At 40.7% G+C, this 14,194-nt stretch overlaps 1 protein-coding gene across 1 annotated transcript in view; it reads left to right on the top strand.

Annotated features, from left to right (window-relative positions):
* nrxn3a (neurexin 3a) overlaps window positions 1-14,194 on the top strand; it is a 220,619-nt gene that overhangs the window by 11,862 nt on the left and 194,563 nt on the right.

Raw genomic sequence — 14,194 nt, 5'->3', positions numbered from 1 at the left:
TTTTCTACTGTAATGAGACTTTATTTGAAAGATCTTCTGACATCTTCTGTTTCTGAAACAGCGTTTGTGTTAGCATGTGGCAGTGTAACCCCGCCTATATTCTTACTCCTACGTGGTTTCGCTCTAAGAGGCAAAGCTGAACTAGCTCAAATAAGAATGGGCTTTAGCTGGGACAGTATATAGCCGACTTTAGTGAAAATAACTTCATAATAAGAATGTTAAAACATTGTCCTTTTGCACATAACTTGGCTTTTTTCCCTCAGCTGTCACAGCAGGAATCTGGGCGAGCGTGTGGATGTGTTTTTGTATGATTACACCATAAAATCAGAATCTAATCCAGCCACAGTTAGTGAAGTCCAGGTTAATGACATCGGCCCTGCAGGCAGTGATAAGGATGCCTTTCCAGAGAACGGGCCCCCCCGAGTCCCTTTTCTTTACCCAATCACACGATGGCAGGTGCTTTATATCACATCCTTTTGTGCTGACAATTTTGCTGGAGCTGTGTTTCAATTGCTTTACAGATGTGTGTAGCCAGGGTGAAATTGATTTCTATTTAAAGAAACCTCCTTTACTTATTTCCTCCCTACAGGCCAAATAAAAGGCACGTTGATTGACTTTACATAGAAACTTCTTGTCATTTGATAAATCCTGAGCTCCGAAAATTCGCTTCTTTCTCTGTGAACAGTACCACTGGTACATGAAATAGATCCCAGCACCTCTCCTTTTATGTGCGCTGAAAACTCTTTCCATGAATTTAATTATTCACAATCAATACACATTTGTCCAAACCACCATCCTTCAGCTACTAAGTAGACACAATAATCTGACTCCTTATAAGATAATCAATACCACTTAGATGAAAAAGTCCCTGGACTCTTTTTTTGTTTAATTAATTTAGATCAGATGTCATTTAAATACATTTATTCTTCTCTTTTCCTCCGTGTTTCGTAGACTTTGGCGTGCTTCTCTTAACCTTTCACAAATATAGAATTTCCATCCCATTTGGGCTGATGCCACATCCCCAGCACACAGACAAAGGCCAGGGAATCTGGAGTTTAAAGATTAGACTCTTTTAATCTGTCTTCGAGGTAGGAGGAGGTATGAGGGCTTTCCTTTTTCTCTCTGTCTTGGTGGTAGCTCAGCTGCTTTGCCTTTGTACAGCTGATTGAAGGAAGGCATTTAACTCACATGGAGGGAAGAAGTGTTTGTGCATTGATTCGTGTCTTTTGGTTGCTTTTGAGAACTGGAGAAGACTGCCTAACGTTTAACATCATGTGCAGAGTGGAGGACTGTCTGCTTGAGAGGGGAAGCCACACTTTCTGTATACTGACCTGTCTGCTCCCAGAGCCAGTCCAATATATAAGAACATTTTGTTATCCTGCTATCAGACCTGTTATTTGCCTTCATCCTTTACTATTTAGAAGATTTATAACAATTCTAAATGGGACATTTGGGCAGGGATCTTTCAGAATTTAGTTTAGTTTCCATTTAGTTTCTTGTTTTTTGTCTTAAAGCCTGATTCTTTGGGATGCGTTTGCTGACGTTTCCTACAATATGGTTTTTACATGAATAGAATGAAACCTATAAAGACATGTCTGTAGTCTCAGCTCAGGGAAGCATTTGTCCAAGTTTGTTCTGTCTTTAGACTGATGGATTAAAAAAATGATGGTAACTTAAGATAATGAATATGATAAAGGTGACGTCAGAAGATTATATTGCTGTAAGAGAGAGAGCCCACTTTTGAATCTGTTACCATCTAACCATCTGTCAAAACTGGCACAGTTTCAGGAAACAGAAGCAGATCAACACAGATACAAGTTTCTCTAGTTTTTTTTTACTCAGAATATTTTTATTGAACAATTGTGGATAAAGTTAACAAAACAAGAGAGAAAAAGACGAAGGGAAACATAAAAACAGGCTACACTGAATACAAAACAGAACTTCTCACGTTGGAACATAAAAAACATACAATTAACAAAGCGTTTCTCTAGTTTTTAAAACACATGAAGGTGGTGTAATAGGTGGTGTAATAGGTGAAGTAGTAGGTGGTGTAATATGTCGTGTTATAGGTGGTGTAATAGGTGAAGTAGTAGGTGGTGTAATATGTGGTGTTATAGGTGGTGTAATAGGTGGTGTAATAGGTGAAGTAGTAGGTGGTGTAATATGTCGTGTTATAGGTGGTGTAATAGGTGAAGTAGTAGGTGGTGTAATATGTGGTGTTATAGGTGGTGTAATAGGTGGTGTAATAGGTGGTGTTATAGGTGGTGTAATAGGTGGTGTAATATGTGGTGTAATAGGTGGTATAATAGGTGAAGTAATAGGTGGTGTAATAGGTGGTGTAATAGGTGAAGTAGTAGGTGGTGTAATAGGTGAATTAATAGGGGAAGTAATAGGGGAAGTAATAGGTGAAGTAATAGGTGGTGTAATATGTGGTGTAATAGGTGAAGTAGTAGGTGGTGTAATATGTCGTGTTATAGGTGGTGTAATAGGTGAAGTAGTAGGTGGTGTAATATGTGGTGTTATAGGTGGTGTAATAGGTGGTGTAATAGGTGAAGTAGTAGGTGGTGTAATATGTCGTGTTATAGGTGGTGTAATAGGTGAAGTAGTAGGTGGTGTAATATGTGGTGTTATAGGTGGTGTAATAGGTGGTGTAATAGGTGGTGTTATAGGTGGTGTAATATGTGGTGTAATAGGTGGTATAATAGGTGAAGTAATAGGTGGTGTAATAGGTGGTGTAATAGGTGAAGTAGTAGGTGGTGTAATAGGTGAATTAATAGGGGAAGTAATAGGGGAAGTAATAGGTGAAGTAATAGGTGGTGTAATATGTGGTGTAATAGGTGGTGTTATAGGTGGTGTAATAGGTGGTATAATAGGTGAAGTAATAGGTGGTGTAATAGGTGGTGTTATAGGTGGTGTTATAGGTGGTGTAATATGTGGTGTAATAGGTGGTGTAATAGGTGGTGTAATAGGTGGTGTAATAGGTGGTATAATAGGTGAAGTAATAGGTGGTGTAATAGGTGGTGTTATAGGTGGTGTTATAGGTGGTGTAATATGTGGTGTAATAGGTGGTGTAATAGGTGGTGTAATAGGTGGTATAATAGGTGAAGTAATAGGTGGTGTAATAGGTGGTGTAATAGGTGGTGTTATAGGTGGTGTAATAGGTGGTATAATAGGTGAAGTAATAGGTGGTGTAATAGGTGGTGTTATAGGTGGTGTAATAGGTGGTGTAATATGTGGTGTAATAGGTGGTGTAATAGGTGGTGTAATAGGTGGTGTAATATGTGGTGTAATAGGTGGTATAATAGGTGAAGTAATAGGTGGTGTAATAGGTGGTGTAATAGGTGGTGTAATAGGTGAAGTAATAGGTGGTGTAATAGGTGGTGTAATATGTGGTGTAATAGGTGGTGTAATAGGTGGTGTAATAGGTGGTGTAATATGTGGTGTAATAGGTGGTATAATAGGTGAAGTAATAGGTGGTGTAATATGTGGTGTAATAGGTGGTATAATAGGTGAAGTAATAGGTGGTGTAATAGGTGGTGTAATATGTGGTGTAATAGGTGGTGTAATAGGTGGTGTAATAGTGGGCAGGCAGGTGGGTTTACTTCTAGATGGGCCCAACATAACTGTTACTCTCTTTGTTAAGCCTGTTATTGTTGCATTATTATACGCAGACCACTTGTGTATATGAACTGGTTCCTATATTGTGCTTTCCTACTCTGAGCACTCAAAGCTGTCCTCCGCACTCACTCACATTGGTGGCTTGCATCTCCTTTATAAATAAACTGAGGACTTTGCTATTTGGGAGAGTAGAGCTGCTACTCCTCCACATATTCTCTGTATGTATTGAATGTAATATTAACATGCTCAGCACTTTTATGGATTTGTATTCTCAGAAGTATGATGAATGGACTATAGAATAAATCCTTGGGACTAGTAGTCACCCATTATCAGTCATGTGGTGTGTGTACTGTATATCTTTGAGTGCGCAGAGTAGAAAAGCGCTTTATAAATACAGGTCCATTTACTGTTTACCTCAGCCTTATGTAATATATTCTGATGCAGTGTTTCCGAAATAATGACACCGATGTCTGAACAGCTAATGTGAAGCCAAAAGCTCAGGCTGCTCTGACACATAATGTGCAATGCAAGCAAACAGAAATAATAATAATTAAAAAATGTACGTTAAAAGATTATCATTAATTTAAAGATAAACGACACACACACACACACACACACACACACACACACACACACACACACACACACACACACACACACACACACACACACACACACACCTAACAACCTTTTATCTATTGACCCTTGTAGTTTGATAGGCTGCTTTCTCCCGACCTTGATTTGGAGCCTCCATGCTGGGACCCATTCCCATTGTTGATTTATGTCTGGCTCTCCCTCCTTTGCCGATCCGCCTGGCTGCCTTCTGCAGAGCAGTGATAGGTGAGGGATGCAGGGGCCTCTTCCAAACCAGAGAGAATTTAGATTAATTTTTGTTAAGGCATAAATGACATGCTTAATGAGGCTGGCTGGTATGGATTGGTCGATTGGCTGCTTTCTGAATACATTATGGAGAGAAACTGATATCTTACTGAAAGTAAACAAATACAGCTTTTAGCATATATTCTAAATTTATTCTTCTAAAACACGTGTAAATTATTTAGAGATAATGACCAATGTGATTAAAAAATGCAACTAAAAAGAATCTTACAATATAAATATCAGAAACCAATCTTTGTCAAGTTTCTTGTTTTTTTTTGGCCTTTTCCAGCTTTTATCAGACAGATCAGTGAAGCAACAACAGGAAAGCAGGGCAGATATGTGGCAAAGGGTCACAGGTCAGACTTGAACTCAGGCCGGCCGCTTTCAGCCATATGGCATGTAGGCGCCGGCTCAATGCACTGAGCTAACCCGCTCCCCCCGCTCCTCTTCACTTTCATTTGTGCTTTAGCCTTTCATTCTCACTCTACTCTGTCTTTGTGAATTATGCATCATCCCAAGCAGAAGGAGACTCAAAGCAGGAGAGATGTACTGTAGTAGTTAGCAGCCAGTTTACTCACAAACAATAAAGTGAATATCTATGAACAAGTGCCATGTGCAAAACATACAAGCCATCAGGTATGCAAGGAATACCACTTTGCACTTCGGAAGGTAATATAATTGTGACAAACATGTCTGTGGTCACATTTGCTAGTTTTAGCAGCTGACAGAGCAGGTGATCTGCTGTCTCCACTTCTGCCAGTGAGGTTTAAGAGCTGGATATGCCTACTTATCAACTTTACTAGCTCTTTCCACTTTTTCCAGCATATTGGGAACAGTAAGCTAATAGGATACATTAGATAGATACATGGTCGTTGTTCAAGTCTTCAATAAAAATTCTTAAAATTCAATATTAGTTTTTCGGCATGTCTGTTTAGGTTTGGCAGAAGATAAGCTGATTCTTTGCTGTGACAAAAAACCGACATCTGATCGATGGTACTTTATTTAGAAGCATGTGCACTTGGTTTTAAACTCATTAAAACAAAGATGCACCTTTGTGTGTTAAAAGTATCTGAGGAATGTGCGATGCAGTAAAACAGCGCTAATTGTTTAACCACTTTAAGTCAACCAGGTTACTGAGAAACCAGTAACTCAGAGGTCGTGCCACATTTTAGCCACATACCAAACAAGCGTTGTTTGAGAAACTAAAAGAAGCAGGTAACAGTGATTTCATTATACTGAGCTACCAGCTGTACTGAACCTGGACATGAGCAGGTAGCTTCTGCTGCACGGCTCAGCTGTGTGTTCATATGAACATGAACCATGGCGGCTGGTGGAAACTTAGTTCTTTAGGTCCCTGAATGGTGAATGTGTGTGTAGATAAGTGGTCAGTGTATTGGTTTACCTTTTGTGTTTCTAATTTGGAGAAAAAAAAATCAGTTAGCCAACAATGATGATAGAAAGTAGGTTTTGAATGCCTCATTAATCACTGCGCTCTCACACTTTTTCCTGTACATCATGAATCATCCCTTTAAGTAATCCACTTTCAGCTCTAATCCTCTCCTATCCTCACGTCACCTTTCGGGTACTGAATTAAAAGCAGCACAACCTTACTGGTAGCTGTGTATCCACTGATGAATAAACAGATTTGTCAAAGTCCTCGTGAATCACCTCAAAGTGTTTAGTAAGTAATTTGTAAAAAGCAATTTCTGAGGTGAGCTGGAGAAAACAGAGAGTGTTCAAAGGTTCCTGATTCGGTAGTTGTATTGAATTAAATGCTACGAGGCTCCCAGTGGACATCTGTGAGTGTTTGACTGGTTTGTTGACTGGAACCTTCATCAAAAATGTATGTGTTCACATCTTTCTCTGTGTCTCTCCTTTGCTGCAGACACACACACACACACACATGCGCACACATGCGCGCGCACACACACACACACACGCGCACACACACACACACACACACACATGCGCGCGCACACACACACACACACACACACACACACACACACACACACACACAGTTGTTGAATTTTACTTGAAATAGTCTTTCGGCACTTGGAAAGTTGGATCACCTGATGCTACTGTAGCACATTTTCTAACCCCCTATCTTGTACCACTGATAGTGGTCTACAGTCCAGAACAATCTACTTTGTGAGAGAATTTGTATGTTTGTCCGATGTTGACTAACAAATTGTGCTCCTGAAGCCAGTTATTTCATCAAGTTTGGGCTGCTGACACCTTTTTTGGTACGCTAACTGCTAGCGCTAACAGCTCCCACAGTTTGTGCTCGCTGCAACGTGTTTTGCATTTAGATGGTAACGTAATGTTAAAGTGCTTCGTGGTATGCAGTGGTATTGAAATGAAGTTTGCCTCCGATCGGTCCTGGCAAAGCGACCGTGGCTCAGGGGGTTGGGAATCACATCTGTAACCGGAAGGTCGCCGGTTCGATCCCTGGGCTCTCTGTCCTGGTCGTTGTGTCCCTGGGCAAGATACTTTACCCTACTGGTGTTGGCCAGAGGGGCCGATGGTGCGATATGGCAGCCTCGCCTCTGTCAGTCTGCCCCAGGGCAGCTGTGGCTACAACTGTAGCTGCCTCCACCAGTGTATGAATGTGAGAGTGAATGAATAGTGGTATTGTAAAGCGCTTTGGGTACCTTGAAAAGCGCTATATAAATCCAATCCATTATTATTATAAAGCGCTTTCTTCTGATTCTTTGTAGCTCTGATGTGTAATCGGTATACCAGGAAATCGTATATACACTATACACTACCATTTTAGAACACCCCAATTATCCAGTTTTTTATTGAAAACATTTTATTTTTTATTTTTTATTTTAATATCTCATTCACTTACAATGAAAGCATAGTACAAATAACCTATAGACCTTCTAAACTTTTGACTCATCAAAGTAGCCCCTTTGGCAGATATAACAGCTGAACACACCTGTGGCTTCTGTCTACAACAGAAATCAGATATTCTCCCATATCTGTAGCAGAAGTTCCCATAAATGTGGACCTTGTAGGTTGCTTTGGTTTCACTCTTCTGTCCAGTTCATCCCAAACCAGCTCGATGGGGTTTACGTCTGGAGACCGTGCTGGACACTCCATGTTTTCAAGCTCACCATCTTTATTCCTGAGGTAGTTCTGGCACAGCTTCCACTTATGTTTGGGGTCATTATCTTGCTTCATCATGAGGCAAGATAATGGTCGGGTTCATGCCCCGACCTAGTTGGCACCATACCAGAGGGTGCTGCATGAATGCTGTGGTAGCTGTTTTGGTTCATGGTGCCTCCCACTCTACAAGTCGCCGACCCTAGATCCAGCAAACAGCCCCAGACCATCACACTTCCTCCTCCATGTTTGACAGGTGATGACACACACTGTGGAACCATCCTTTCACCTACTCGACGACAAAGATCCTGTGTGATGAACTGAAGATTTCACATTTGATCCATCGGTCCATAATACCTTCTTCCAGTCTTCAGCAGTCCAGTGTTGGTGTTGCATGGTACAGACAAGCCTCTTTGTCTTGCCTGGCTTTCTCGCTGCAACTCATCCTGTCAAACCTGCAGCTTGAAGTCTTCTCTTCACAGCTGAAACAGACTTTCTTACTACGAGCACTGTTAAGCTGCTTGAAGCTGTTGTCCTGTGAGCCGCCATCACATGACCTGATTCAGTCGTGTCTCTGGGTCTGTCAGACTCTTCCTGTCACAGTTTGTTTCATATTGCAGAAGGAAACTGGACTCACTGACACCTTGACTTTCTTTGCAGTCTCTCTGTAGGACAGACCTACATTTATAAGAGTTATGATGGTCCGTCTCTCTTCCATTGTTAATTGCCTTTTTCTCACCATGTTTGTACCAACACACTGCTTTCTGCAGCACAGTACTGTTCAGCTGATGCTGACGAGGGTACCACAGTGTGTCCAACACTGCTTTATGCAGACAGACGGGGCTGTAAGTAATCCAGAAAAGTTGGAACACCTGTAGGAATTAGTAGCACCAGCTTCCAAGGCTTGAAAGCTGGTGATACCTGGTGATCCTTCTCCCAGGTGAGGGAGCCAATGAAGCATGTGGATGGCAGGATGTTTTCTGGTTCGGCCGTTTCATCCTCTGAGGCAAAGTCAAAATATCCAAAAAGCAGTGACCATGGAGCCTGATGAGAATTCAATCATTTAGATCATAGGTGTCAAACTCTGGCCCGCGGGCCAAATTTGGCCCGCAGCCTAATTACATTTGGCCCGCGAAGCCATACCAAATTACTATCAGAGCTGGCCTACTGGTATTATACAGCTAATATATATATTGTTTAGTATTAAGCTTTTCTTGTTCCATATTCAGTTTTTCAGCAAAACTTGTTTGAGTCCATAAGAAAAGATTCATTCTTATATCTGGAGGAAGATTTTTTTTTTTTTCAATAAATATTAACGTTAGCCCACGACTTTGTTCCAGTTTTGAATTTTGGCCCACTGTGTATTTGAGTTTGACACCCCTGATTTAGATATTTCTGAACAGACTAAACGACAAATGGGTGTTTGGGTGTTGCCACAAACAATGTTGCTACTCCTCTAATGCTAACTTTACAGCTTGCGGCTCCCATTTTCTGACATTACAATGGCACTCATCAACAGTTAGATGACAGGAAAAAAAGAGCAAGGCTATAGTTTACTTTCTAGAGTGGACCGTTGGGAGAGGGGTGTACCAACACCAGAGGTAGAGGCGTCAACTTCAGTAATAAAATTTGCAAATCCTAGGAAGCGCTGAAACTGCTTCTGAGTCGTGAGGGTGTGCCAGTTCACGGCTGCTTTGACTTACTCCAGATTGGTCTTCATTTGCCCACCCTCAAATACAAAACCAAGTAAGGTGACCCATGGGACTCACATTTCTCTGCTTTAACATATAACGAGTTCTCCAGTAGACTCTGTAGCACATGCCACAAATGGACATGGTGTTTCTTCAGACTTCTGGAAAAGTTTAGGATATTGTAGAGATATACAAACATTAAGAGATAAGGGAAATCCCAGCATTAGTGGCTAAAACACTGCAGGGTGCTTGTGAGTCCAAAGGGCATAGAAACTTAAAATACTTACAATTTGTAAGGTTTGTGAAAACAGTGGCCCTTTGAAGTTATTAGAAAGCTGAACTTTCAGAGGGAGTTGATTTTTTTTTTATTGTAATTTGGTCCGAAATGTGGTAATTGATGCATGGCCTGAGACTGTTGTCTTTCTAAGCGACAAAGAAGAATCCTGCAACCACAGGAGAAGAGGATGGTATGTACTCAAGGTGATAGAAGTTACATAATCTGCTGTAGGCAACAGAGTACAAGAAGGAGATCTATGGAAGAATCCTAGGTGGTGGGAGAGAGTGTTTTATCTTTACTGAAGACTGTTGGAGAACATGATATGCTTGTGATACCAAGGATAGGTGGGCTGCTCTGGATTCTGACTAGCAGGTGGAACAGCAGACTGGAGACAATGTGATGAACAAAACAGGCTGCAAAATCTAAAAGATTGCATACTCATGGTGATTGCTGGAAATAACATGGAGGAGTCTGGTGGTTACTGTAGCGATAATGTGACCATCTATTGAAGATGCTGTAATGGGAGTGTATGGGTGTGTGTTCTTCTGTGGGTACCCTCCATGTCTGAGTGGATGTGTGCTGTATGTTGATATATGTCTGTCTTGTATGGGTGTGTCTGTGTTTGAATTGGGAACAGGACCATGCGTTTCTGCAGAATTTCCTGAGGAAGCTGGTCATTGAAACTGAAGTCTGTCCTGTCAGTTTCTGGTCATGTCTCTTAACCAGTTCTCTTCATCTAAGTTTAGCTGTGTACACATTACAATGCTACTTTCAAAAGAACGTTATTTGGATTTCAGTATATTACAAGACTTTTACAGTTGAGCTTTAGTCATTAAACATGAGGCAAAGGATCAAATGTGACAATCAGAACTTTCAAAAGTAAGTTAAAGAACTATTAATACTACTAATGTAATATAGTAGATAAGAGGAGAAATACACACAAGGTTATTTTGGTCTCCTAACCACATGGAGACAGTCCACCAAATCATCAAGCAACTAAAGCAGTTATTCAGTACAGATGCAATCAGACTGCTGCTCCACACACCTGGACAAGAAGCAAACTGTTAAGAGAGCTGGTTTTCAAATTTGTGCAAACCCTCTCTTTATTGTGCAGGTTCAACACAGGTCATCAGTTCCAAGACTACGGTGCACCTGGAAAATATCCACAGCACTTCACTTGCTCCACATTTTGTCATGTTACAACTTTATTCCAAAATGGACTTTGGGGTGGCTGTGGCTCAGGTGGTCGAGCAGATCAGCTACTGATCGGAAGGTTGGTGGTTCGATCCTTGGCTTCCCCAGTCTGCATGCCGAATATCCTTGGGCAAGATACTAACCCTGAGTTGCCCTCCGATGCGTTCATCGTGTGAATGTAGTTCAGTTTGCACTTGTGTTTAGAAGTGCTTGTGTGAATGAGGCATGTTGTATAGAGTGCTTTGAGTACTCCAGGAGAGTAGCAAAGCACTATATAAGAATCAGTCCATTTACCATTAAATTAAAAAAGTTAAACAAACAGTTTTTAAACATAATAAACCAAAAATTATAACATGTACATAATTATTCACAGCCTTTGCTTAGTACTTTGTTGAAGCACCTTTAGAGATTTACAATTGCAGCCTGAAGTCTTTATGAGTATGATGCTACAAGCCAGGCACACCTATTGTCTCAAAATATTCTTTGCTGAACCTCTCAGGCTCCACCAGGTATGATGTGGAGCATCTGTGTCATTTTCAGATCTCTCCAGTGTTCAACTGGGTTCAAGTCTGGGCTCCAGCTGGGCCATGCAGAAACACTCAGTGAGGTCCCAAACCCATTTCTTTCTTATCTTGGCTGTGTGCTTGGGGTTGTGGTCCTGTGGGAAGATAAACCTTTGCCCCGCCAGAGCGCTCAGACCAGGTCATCATCAAGGATGCCTCTGTACGCTGCTGCATTGAACCTTTGACTCTGAATAGTCTCTCAGATCCCGCTCCTGAAAGTCTTCCCCACAGCATGATACTGCCACCCTCATGCTTTACTTCTGAAGGCTGTTAACTGTTACCATTCATATTAAAGAATATGTTTTATTTAAAATGTCCCACAGTATTTTAAGTGTGGTACAAAGTATCCATGAAACGCATCTTGGTTTTCTTTTTCTTTCTTCTTTGTTCAGCAGTTATTGCTTTCTACCCAACTTCATTATCAGTCTATTTTCTCACCTGGTTCTCACTGCATATGCACATTTGATAACAGCATAACACACTGCTTAGTTATGTGAAATAACCAGTAATAACCAATAATCAGTGAACATACTCAAACAGGGGCTACAGGGGCTGTCAAAGTACGGAGGCATCCGTGATGATGACCTGGTCTGACCACTACCACTACAAGTCCATCGCTGCTTGTTTCTTTTCCTCCTCTCCTTCACTATCGTCCTCTGTCACTCAAAAGGTAAAATGAACAGGGAAACAGATTTACAGTCCAATAAGGTTTATAGCAATATTCTAATATTGAATAAGGGCTGTTGGACAATAGCTAATGTCCATCTAACTTAGAGCTGGGCGATATGAGATTTTTTCATATCACGATATGTTTTTTTCATTTCAGGCGATAACGATATCTATCACGATATAAGCCAAATAACTATATTTGTAAGATTTAAATGTGCCGTTGCTCACAAGTAAAATGTGAAATAATCAGCAGCTTGTTTTTATTTAAATATTTATTTCCCATAATAAGTTCAACAGGGTAGATGTACTTAAGGAACATGAGACTTTTTCAGCTAAATAAAGGCAAATATTGCAAACTACACAAAAGGCAGCCGCTAAAGCGTTTAAGTTTCAAAATAGAACAAACGAAACAGACTAAATTGTCAATTCCACTTAGAAACAAAATATTAATTCTAAAAATAAATCTTAGTTTGTTTTACAGAAGAACAGACAAAACTGACTAACTTTTGTCAATATCAAATAAACTGAGAACTAAAAGGAAATTCTCAATCTCTCCTTGTTGTATAGCTGAGCTTTTCAAACAGTTTTAACAGTTACTTTAGTCTGACAAAAGCCGAATGACGAATTAGCGCTTCCAGTCAGAGACTGAGGCTACGTCCACACGTACACGGGTATTTTTGAAAACGGAGATTTTCCGTTTTCGTTTTAAAAAATAATCCCGTCCACACATAAAGGCAGAAATGAAGGAAAACGCTGCTATGAACATGCCAAAGCAGCAGGTGGCGCTAGATTCCTAACCGTGCAGAAATGTTGGCCAATCAGAAGTCTAGAAGCCTCGGTGGGAAAAAGTAAACAAAGCTGGGGCATAGAAGCAGAACCGAGTCGTATGTGTGGACGGACAGTAACTGTGTGTATATGTAAGCATTTAAACACTGCAGAGAGTAGAATTAACAGTATTGTAGAAATTCATTTCACCGAAACAATAACGTGGCGCACAGTGTGACGCATGCACCAGTTTATTGTATTTCCAGACTTGCTTTCGGCACAATTTACAGTGCAGCTACTCTGTTTTTTGTCAGACTTGAAATAGCCGAAATACCTTCACCCTACGGAACTTCTTTGGCTCTTCCGTTCGACAATCTCTCCGGCATTGGAACCATCATCTGTTTTCTCTTCGGTCACGCTCGGTTGATTTTTCTAGTCGGCACACTCATTTCCTCCATTACCCGCTGGCTGCTTCCCAAACAAACACACGTGCAGCTTGGCACTTGTGCTGTATGTAACAAGTCACGCGACGTGACGCTGCGGCTGTGATTGGTTCGGCTCTGCGCTACTTAATTTGGATTGGCTGACCTTTTTTTTTTTTTTTTTTTTTTAAGAGGACAAGAGCGGCGAGGTCTATCGCGATAGCTTAATTTCTCTATCGAGTAAAAGTTATATCGCGATACATATCGTTATCGTTCTATCGCCCAGCTCTAATCTAACTGTACTGTAAACAATCACCTAAGCCCAGTTTGACCACATTAAGAAACTGTAACAAACGAAGACAATAAAGTACATCAGTTCCTTGGCCAGCAGACTGAAGGTTAAAGTTACAGTTAAAGTTGGCTAATGTTAGCTAACGTTTTAACACTGTTTAGAGAGCAAGTCTACATAAACAGACACTTCTAAGTCATATGAATGACTCTGCGTTTTTGCACTTTTGCTTGCTAGTGTTTCAGGTAATGTTTGTTTTCAATCTGCATCACTGATTTCTGTCATGAAATGAACCTTTGACTTTCTTTCTACTGCACCAACACATCTTATTTACTAATGATAAGCCTGCACACAATGCCTCTTAGTGAGTGATTTTATTTATATAGTGCCAAATCACAACAACAGTCACCTCAAGGCACTTTATATCAAGACATTAAAACTTTGTTTTATTCTAACTTTTACTGTCTTCAGTAGACAAGCTGTCAAAATGTAACATTAGAAAACAATGTCAGAAAATGATACTGAAATTCATTGCTATTGCCATTGTTAGCTGGAGCACTTCATAAAGGGGTTTAAAACCTACCAATGGTTCCTCCGACTTTCTTTGTCTTCTTCTGAGAGTCACGTCATTCCCTCTGTGAATGATTCTGCCAGTTCTCCGAAGGCTGTGCTCTGCTTCACTGAATTACAGAAAGCTTGAAACTCTTTGTGGAGAA

The sequence above is a fragment of the Maylandia zebra genome, linkage group LG19 (assembly GCF_041146795.1).
Source record: "Maylandia zebra isolate NMK-2024a linkage group LG19, Mzebra_GT3a, whole genome shotgun sequence".
NCBI lineage: Eukaryota > Metazoa > Chordata > Actinopteri > Cichliformes > Cichlidae > Maylandia > Maylandia zebra.
The sequence above is the reverse complement of the archived record's forward strand: the minus strand, read 5'-3'. Positions and strand labels throughout refer to the sequence as shown.